This window comes from Scyliorhinus torazame, chromosome 8 (genome assembly GCF_047496885.1).
Source record: "Scyliorhinus torazame isolate Kashiwa2021f chromosome 8, sScyTor2.1, whole genome shotgun sequence".
Lineage (NCBI taxonomy): Eukaryota > Metazoa > Chordata > Chondrichthyes > Carcharhiniformes > Scyliorhinidae > Scyliorhinus > Scyliorhinus torazame.
Genome location: NC_092714.1, coordinates 269,542,326 through 269,550,878, shown reverse-complemented (window position 1 = coordinate 269,550,878; position 8,553 = coordinate 269,542,326).

Below are 8,553 nucleotides of genomic sequence, written 5' to 3'. Positions count from 1 at the left end.
AAAAGAAACATACAGCTCTTAATCTCCATGCCCTGCGCTTAAAATTCACAGAACATAGAGTATTACTTGAAGAGAAATGGAAATGGGATCAGATTTACAGAGTAGTGGGGGAGGAGCAGTGGGGCTGGATCGGAGGCCAGGGATAGGTGGAGATAGACAAAGATGTAAAGGACAGAAGATAAAAGGAACGTAAATGGGGGTGTTTAAGGCTAAGAATAATATTGATTGTGGCATGTAAAGAGATTTGAATGTGTGAATGGCAGAACATAGGTGAGCAGTGTGTAAAGGGGAACTAGGAACAGTTGGCCCAAATACAGTGGGGGGAGGAGAAGGGAACGATGGTGAGGGGAAAACAGATCAATGGAAAAAATGAAAATAAAAATAAATGGATGGAAATAAAAATTGGGTGAAGGTGGAGGAGAGAGTTCACAGTCTGAAGTTGTTGAACTCAATGTTAAGTCTGGAAGACTGTAATCTGCCTAATTGGAGGATGAGGTGCTGTTCCTCCAGTTTGCGCCGGGCTTCACTGGAACATTGCAGCAGGCCAAGGACGGACATGTGGACAAGAGAACAGGACGGTGAGTTGTAATGGCAGCGACAAGGTCTGGGTCCTGCTTGTGGACGGACCAGAGGTGTTCTGCAAAGCAGTCACCCAGTCTGCATTTAGTCTCTCCAATTTAGAGTAGATCGCACTGAAAGCAGCGAACGCAATAGACCAGATTGAAGGATGTGCACGTGAAGCTCTGCCTCACTTGGAAAGAGTGTTTCGGGCCTGAGATGGTGAGCAAGGAGGAGGTAATGGGGCAGGTGTTACACCTTCTGCGATTGCATGGGAAGGTGCTGTGGGAAGAGGGTGAGGTGTAGGGTGTGTTGGGGAGTGGACCAGGATATCCCGTTTGGAACGGTCCCTGCGAAATGCTGATGGGTGAGTGAGGGGAAGATGTGTTTGGTGGTGGAATAATGCTGGAATTGGTGGAACTGCCAGAGGATGATTCTTTGAATGCAGGGGTTGTTAGGGGTGAAAACTGAGGACAGGGAGACTCTCTCCTGGTTCTGGGAGGGAGGGGAGGGGGTGAGGACAGAGGTGCAGGAGATGGGTCGGACTCGGTTAAGAGTCCTGTCGGCCAGAGTGGGTGGAGCAACGATTAAGGAACAATGAAGACATGTCATCAGCACTGTTTTGGAAAGTGGCATCATCGGAACACATACAACGGAGGAGAAGGAACTGGGAGAATGGGATGGAGTCCTTCCAGGATGTGGGGTGTGAAGAGTTGTAGTCAAGGTAGCTGTGGGAGACAGTGGGTTTGTAATGGATACTAGTGGACAGTCAGTATGAACTCAGTTTAAACAGATGGCTTCATTTTTACAAAGCCTTTTAACTGTAAACATTCTCATAATTAAATGCAACTTACACTCTGTACGATATTTTTATAGATAATTTTGCATTCAAATATGCAAACGTAAACATGAGTATAGTCCATTTCAGTCTTCTCATACTTTAAAGTTGTGATAAAGCATTTGCAATCACAATTTTCTTCGTGCCATATGTAGAATTTTTTATTTAAACAGTTGTAACAATGAACTCCATCTGAACAGTCTTGCATTTTGATTTTTAAGCTTATCCAAAATCTTTAATGGATTATGGTATGTATCTACAATTGTCTCCGATGAATTGTTACCAACATAAATGTCAAAATGCTGTAATGCCAAAACCAAACTCAATGGGCGTGATCTTCCCACAAGAGAACAAAGTGCCCTAGCGAGTGCGTTTAGCCGCGTGTTTCCCCAGCACACGCAGTGCCGAGAAACACATGGCTATTCAACGGCACTTGCGTTGAATAAGGTACCTCAATCTGCATATTAGAGCAAGGCCTTACTCTAATGTCTAGACTCCCAAGCTACATGAGGTTTTGGGATTTGCGCGGCCGCTGTTGCACATAGCCCCGTTTTCTACAACGGAAAGCTCTGTTCACTGGAACTCCCCGTTGCAGCAAGAGATCGAGATGCCAGTTTTCCGATGCCGAGGCCCCCCAAAACACCCTAACCGGTTCCCAGCCCGAGCGCAACATGGGACGGTCCCCCACATCCCCCAACACCCACGGTGGGCAGCCCCGGCCCAATCGCATGCGCACAAAAAATGCCAGCTTCACACCTTGGCAGTGCCAACATGGCACCCTGGCAGTGCCCCTGACAGCTGGCTGTGTCAGAGGGCACTTTGGCAGTGTCAGGCTGGCACCCAGGTGGCACTGCCAAGGTGCCAGGCCGGCATTGCCAGGGTACTCAGGTGGCACCAGCAGTGCCAGGGCACCACTCTGCCCAAAGGACATGCTGCTGTGGGCCTCCGATCCCCTTGGAGACCCCTACATTGCCGCTCCATCTGGTCCCCGTTTGTCGGGATCAGTACCAAATGGCGCTCGCCCGAGATCCCCAAGACGAAGGGATTGAATCCCAAAACCTCATGCAGCTTGGGAATCTAGATATTAGAGTAAGGCCTTGTTCTAATATGCAGATTTGCCAAAAACTGACCCCGCCCATTGTGGGCGGGATTCCCCTTGCAACGTCTCGCGAGATTGCGTAGAATCTCGCCAGGCGTTGCGAGCTGGGTGGATCCTGGGAGCGGGGGCTGCCCGCTTTCACCCGCCAACCAGTGCCGTGGCGAGCTGCTTTTCCGGCGCAGCGTGGCTAGAAGATCGTTTTCAATGTCTCCTTCTCGATGGTCGAATAACCTTTTGATGAATATTTAGTTTCTGAGGCCTTTTGATTCACTCGTCGTCTTCCTGCATCAGTACAACACCAACCCCCACATCACTCACATCAATTGCCACCTTAAATGGCTTGGCATAATTAGGTGTCATCATCTGGTGCAGTGGTTCACACAGTCTTCAGATTATCGAATGCTTCTTGACATTCCGATGCCCACTGAAATTTCTTGTGCTTTTTCAAAAGTAACCACGCTGCTGAAATTTGGCACAAATGTCCGGTAGGAACCAGAAATCTCAGAAGTTCTCTCCTCGTTGGTGGTATTGGAAACTCTCCAAAAGCTTTTGTTTTCACATTCCATGGGGCCATCTCACCACGTCCAATTATATGGCCTAAGAATGTGACTTGAGCTATTGCAAATTCATATTTAGTAAAATTCACTACTAATCCAGCTTCCTGGAGTCAATCAAATAATTTTTTAAACTGTACCAAACACTCCTTCCACGTTTGACTGAACACTATCAAACCGTCAGTGTACACGGCACAATTGTTTAGTCCAGAAATGACCTTGTTGGTTAATTTTTGAAATGTTGCTGCCGCATTCTTCATTCCAAATGGCATGACTTTAAATTGATATGGACCATTTGGCGCCACAAAAGCCGAAACTTCCTTCGCCCTGTCTGATCAAGGTACTTGCCAATATGCTTTATGTAAGTCAAGTTTGGTAATAAAATTTTCTTGTCAACCTTTTCACCACGGTCTTGCAAACAAGGAATAGGATACAAATCTGATTCTGTAACTGCATTGACCTTTCCATGGTCCGCACACTATTTTTGTGTTCCATCCGGTTTTGGTACCATCACAATTGATGAGCTCCAATCACTGCAGCTCTCTGTTGTACCAATGCTATTCTTAGTGGATTGAGTCTGTATGGATGTTGATTAATTGAAACAGTATTTCCTACATCTACATCATGGTAGGAAGAATGGAGGCATAGATTAGTTTCTAAATGGGAAAAGGCTTAGGAAATCAGAAGCGCAAAGACGTGAGCAGTTTTGGGCCCCGTATCTAAGTAATGATGTGCTGGCCTTGGAAAGGGTCCAGAGGAGGTTCACAAGAATGATCCCTGGAATGAAGGGCTTGCCATATGAGGAATCGTTGAGGACTCTGGGTCTGTACTCATTGGAGTTTAGAAGGATGAGTGGGGATCTTATTAAAACTTACAGGATATTGAGAGGCCTAGATAGAAAGAAAGAAAAAATTGCTTATTATCACAAGTAGGCTTCAAATGAGGTTACTGTGAAAAGCCCCTTTTCGAGTGGATGTGGCGAGGATGTTTCCATTAGTAGGAAACTCCGAGGTCACAGCCTCAGACTGAAGGGCCGATCTGTTAAAATTGAGATGAGGAGGAATTTCTTCAGCCAAAGGATGGTGAATCTGTGGAACTCTTTGCCGCAGGAGGCTGTGGAGGCCAAATCACTGAGTGTCTTTAAGATAGAGATAGATAGGTTCTTGATTAATAAGGGGATCAGGGGTTATGGGGAGAAGGCAGGAAAATGGGAATGAGAAACATGTCAGCGATGATTGAATGGCAGAGCAGACTCAATGGGCCGAATGGCCTAATTCTGCTCCCATGTCTTATGGTCTTATCATGCATGATTATTTTCGTACTTCCCAATTTATTCCCACATATAGCTGTATGTGACTGTAATAACACTTTCAGGTCATTTTGATTTTTCTCCATAAGGTAACTCAATAATTTATCCCAATTTCTTAATACTTCCTCATTATCCAATTTAATTTGAGGAATGTCAAATTCAGAATCATCTGGATTTATCTCTTCTCCCTGAGTACAATGGCTAATACCTCCTCCTTCCTTCCTTTTCTGTCAAAATACCTTTTGAACATATTAACATGATACACTGAAAGTTTTTGTTCTATCTGGCATTCTTATCAAATAATTCACGTCACTCAATTTCTTTTTAATTTGATAAGGCCCACAAATCATGCTTTTAATGGTTCACCTCCCACTGGCAACAATACTGGCACTTTCTCCCCACTAATAAAACTATGAATTTTGATTTCTTATCCACCTCTCTTTTCCATCACATGTTGTGACAATTTTAGATATTTCCTAGCCAATTTACCAGCCCTAGTTAATCTCTCCTTAAAGTTTGACACACAGTCCAACAACATAATCTCCGAACACTGACTAACCAATTTCTCTTTGATCAATTTAAGTGGTCCTCTCATCTCATGATCAAAAATCAATTTGAATGGGCTGAATTCAGTTGATTCATTCGGTGCATCTTTAATTGCAAATAGTATAAATAGGATTCCTTTATCCCAAACCTCTGGATAATCCTGACTATGGGCCGTCAACATGGTCTTTAAAGTTTGATGCTATCTTTCTAATGCCCCATGTGATTCAGAGTGATATGCAGTTCAGTTAAATTGCTTTAGTCTTAAACTATCCATAACTTCCTTGAATAACTCCGACATAAAATTGGATCCTTGATCTGACTGAATTTCTTTTGGTAGGCAGTGAATGGTAGAACGTTCACGAGTATTGACATTCAGAGCGATCTAGGTGTACAGGTCCACAGGTCACTGAAAAGGGCAACACAGGTGGAGAAGGTAGTCAAGAAGCCATACGGCATGCTTGCCTTCATTGGCCGGGGCATTGAGTATAAGAATTGGCAAGTCATATTGCAGCTGCATCGAACCTTAGTTAGGCCACACTTGGAGTATAGTTTTCAATTCTGGTCGCCACACTACTAGAAGGATGTGGAGGCTTTAGAGAGGGTGCAGAAGAGATTTACCAGGATGTTGCCTGGTATGGAGGGCATTAGCTATGAGGAGAGGTTGAATAAACTCGGTTTGTTCTCACTGGAACGACGGAGGTTGAGGGGCAACCTGATAGAGGTCTTCAAAATTATGAGGGGCATAGACAGGGTGAATAGTCAGAGACATTTTCCCAGGGTAGAGGGGTCAATTACTAGGGAGCATAGGTTTAAGGTGCGAGAGGCAAGGTTTAGAGGAGATGTACGAGGCAAGTTTCTTACACAGAGGGTAGTGGGTGCCTGGAACTCGCTGCAAGAAGAGATATGGAAACAGGGATGCTAGCATCTTGACAAATACATGAATAGGATGGGAATAGAGGGATACGGATCCCAGAAGTGTAGAAGCTTTTAGTTTAGAAGGGCAGCATGGTCGGCGCAGGCTTGGAGGGCCGAAGGGCCTGTTCTTGTGCTGTACTTTTCTTTGTTATTTGTTCTAGTCCATATCTAGTCAAAAATGTGGTTAACTCCACTACAACCCTCTTAGATGTAATGTTTCTTAATGAAATGGCCTCTGGAAATCTAGTAGACACATACATTATGGTCAACAGATATTGATTTCCACTTTTTCTTTCAGACAGGGGTCCCACACAATCAATTAGGGCCCTAGTTAAACATTCCTCAAGTGCTGGAATGGGTATTAAAGATGCTGGTTTAATTATCACCTCAGGTTTCCCTACCACGTGACATGTGTGCCCTGTACGGCAAAATTCAACTACATCCTTATGCAGTCCAGGCCAATAAAAATATTTTTGTATTTTTGCTTCAGTTTATTAAAGTCTCCCACTTTAATAAACCCCACTGGCTTATCCAGTTTCACCAGCTCTACCTACCAACTTTGTTTGAACAAACACTACCCTCATGGGGCCAATTCAATTGTTTAGCCACTTGCTCAAATGAGATGAAAAAGACTTCCAGATCTTTCTCATCAAATCTTGGCAATGCTTGAATATATTTAAACATGTCCCTACTAATCTTTTGACTAGGTGGTATTTCTTCTTCTTTTAGAACTTTCTCAGCTTCTGCCTTTAACTCCAACCTTTTAGGTTGAAGTTCTTCTTGCAGATCCAGTTTCCGAAGGTAAAATGCTCTCTTTTTCCTTATCCCTGTCTTCCTCTGCTAGTCATTCCATTTCTACCTCAATCTTCCTTCTTTCCATTTTCTTTTGAGAAGCCCTCACCTTTTCCTTTTCTTCTGCCATTACCAATCTCCCCTTTTCTTTCATTTCCAATTTTAAACAGTTCTATTTTTTTCTGTTTACTTATTTCCTGCATTTCTAATTGTTTCATTTGCAATTGAATTCCAGCTAATTCCAATGATTCAGACTGTGCCTCTAGCAAATTTAAATGTTGAGCTATTGCTTGTATTATCTCTTCCTCACCCCTTTAGATAAGGTTAACAGCAGCTTCTCCACCAAGCCCAAAGGCTTTGTTTTAGTCTGCCATTGTAAACCATTCCGAATAATCACTTCCACACCCTGCAAAACCTTTGCAACTGAGAGTCATCTCCAGTCTTCCCTATTTTCAAAACCAGAAAAAAGCAATCGTTCCACACACACTCATTGCCTTTTAGCTCAATAACCCAAGCCAAACAAGGAATTATTCTTAAAATCCCGGTAAAGAGCTCCAATTTCATAATAATAATAATCACAATAACACTGCAATTAAGTTACTGTGAAAACCCCCTAGTTGCCACACTCCGGAGCCTGTTCGGGTACACTGAGGGAGAATTCAGAATGTCTATTTCACCTAACAGCACATCTTTCGGGACTTGTGGGAGGAACGTGGGCAGCACAGTAGCATTGTGGATAGCACAATTGCTTCACAGCTCCAGGGTCCCAGGTTCGATTCCGGCTTGGGTCACTGTCTGTGCGTGGGTTTCCTCTGGGTGTTCCGGTTTCCTCCCACAGTCCAAAGATGTGCAGGTTAGGTGGATTGGCCATAATAAATTGCCCTTAGTGTCCATAATTGCCCTTAGTGTTGGGTGGAGTTGTTGACCTTGGGTAGGGTGCTCTTTCCAAGAGCCGGTGCAGACTCGATGGGCCGAATGGCCTCCTTCTGCACCGTAAATTCTATGATAATCTATGAAATCGGAGCACCCGGAGGAAACCCACGCAGACACGGAGACTCCGTACAGACAGTGATCCAATACCAGATCCTAACAGTGGCTGGGATACTGGATCAAAACTGCAATATTTTACTTTATTTTGTGAAACTGTGTGGAAGGACTATTTTGCTCAGGAGTGTTTGCAGGAAGAAATTGGGATTTGGTATTTTAAATCAAAATGTTGTTATTAATACAATATCAACCTCTTTAACCTTACACCTGAAAATAACTTCCAATTATCCCTTAATTAATACTAATCAATACGGTAAATAATATCCCTTAATTACTATCTCTATTCCCAATTAAACAACAAGAAATGAAAAACATACAGCTCACAATCCAACCCACATCCCAATGGGACAGATTAATCCTTGCTTTCCAGAACAGATTTGGCTTCTGTTAGAACCCCTGCAGGCTCTGGCTGGAAAATCATGAAAAAGCTTTTCAACTGGTTTGTTTCAGCTTCCACTTGGCCTCAGACAAGTCTGCACTGCTTTAAGTACTATTTTTTATAAACTATCCTACTGTGAGAGACAACTCCCTTACTTGTGGACTTGGCATTAGCCAGATCAGACCTCAAATCAAAAGCTTTCACAAAAATGACTGAATATCTTAGCTCCACCCAGCAACGACATAATTTCCCCAAGCTGTAAACAAATTAACCCCCAGGCTTAAAGCACATAAACTGCCTAGAGATGCCCCCTAGTCAAGAAAAACATTGCATTTGCCCAAGCTGTGAAGCAACAGTGCTAACCACTGTGCTACCTATATAAACTAGCTTAAGCCTGAGCCACCGATAGTGAGGTGATGGAAGCTGGATGAACTAACACCCACTACAACAAATTATCTGCACATTTACCTCAGCACCCTGCTGTGCATAGAATGACTATTATGTTCACCTATAAAA